Source organism: Rhincodon typus, chromosome 43 (assembly GCF_021869965.1).
Source record: "Rhincodon typus isolate 14 chromosome 43, sRhiTyp1.1, whole genome shotgun sequence".
In the NCBI taxonomy this organism is placed as follows: Eukaryota; Metazoa; Chordata; class Chondrichthyes; order Orectolobiformes; family Rhincodontidae; genus Rhincodon; species Rhincodon typus.
This window is the reverse complement of record NC_063374.1, coordinates 11,472,097-11,473,073: the sequence shown is the minus strand read 5'-3', so window position 1 is coordinate 11,473,073 and position 977 is coordinate 11,472,097. Positions and strand designations below refer to the sequence as shown.

Below are 977 nucleotides of genomic sequence, written 5' to 3'. Positions count from 1 at the left end.
GAGGCATCATCTGTTCAGGCTGATACTGTGCACTGTGTTCTCCTACGCCTTCGCCTGTCACCTGGACGCACCTTGACGTGCCATTTTGCCATCCGGCAGCGGAGGTCTCCAATGGAGGGCCCTCTACAAAAGGGATCCTGCCCCCTTACATTGGGGATCTAGAGAGGAGAGTGCTGCACGCCTCAGTCCTGTGCAACTGTGGCCTCAGTAAGTTCACCAGCTGCCAGGCTATGCACACGTTCTGTGGCCTGGAGGTGATGGTTTTCCTTGCCTATGAGGAGTGTGTCTGTTTACAGCCCTTTCTAGATTTTGGAAGGGGCTGCTGCTTAAGTTTGGTTGCACTTCAGTCCTATGTGGCTGATCTTCGGGCAGATGGGGCAAGGTGGTGCGGTGTGGTCGAATCTAAGGGCATTCTTGTGGCTCTGCTACTGGGCTTGGCCAAGTGACCATTAACAGGTCCAGGCAGCGGGCCATGGAGTGGCTTGTCGTTCCTGACAATATGCCCCTGTTTCCCAGTTGCGTCAACACACGAGTGTCCCTGGGGAGGGAGCATGTGGTTCTCACCATCACAGTCAAGGCCTTTCGAGAGCAATGGGCTCCACAGGGGCTGGAGTACATCATCAGCCTAGGAAGTGAGATTTTAATTTAGTAAGTTTCTGTTCCACTGTATAAGTTTCTATTTGACATTTAGATTTGTGTTTGGTTCCGGTGTGATGCCCTAGCAGAGGCTGCTTTATTTTCCCCAGTTTTGTCTTGACCTCCCTGAAAGAACCAAGGGAGCTTTTATTTTACCCTCTTGTTGTCCCTGTTTCAGAGCAATGGGGGGAGCTTATTTTCAGTCACACCTTGTTGTCCCTATCCCAGGAGTATTTGATGGGGATGGAGTTGAGGGAATGTCTTTTTTATTTTCAGAGTCGGAGGAACTTTTATTTTGCTGTTAAGAGTTGGCAGTAATACCCCCAGCCCCCAACCCCCCC

General features: G+C 51.1%; 1 protein-coding gene across 1 annotated transcript in view; it reads left to right on the top strand.

Moving 5' to 3' along the window:
- LOC109925596 (ubiquitin thioesterase OTUB1) overlaps positions 1 to 977 on the top strand; it is an 8,952-nt gene that overhangs the window by 2,351 nt on the left and 5,624 nt on the right. The gene's annotated exons all lie outside the window — the stretch shown is intronic.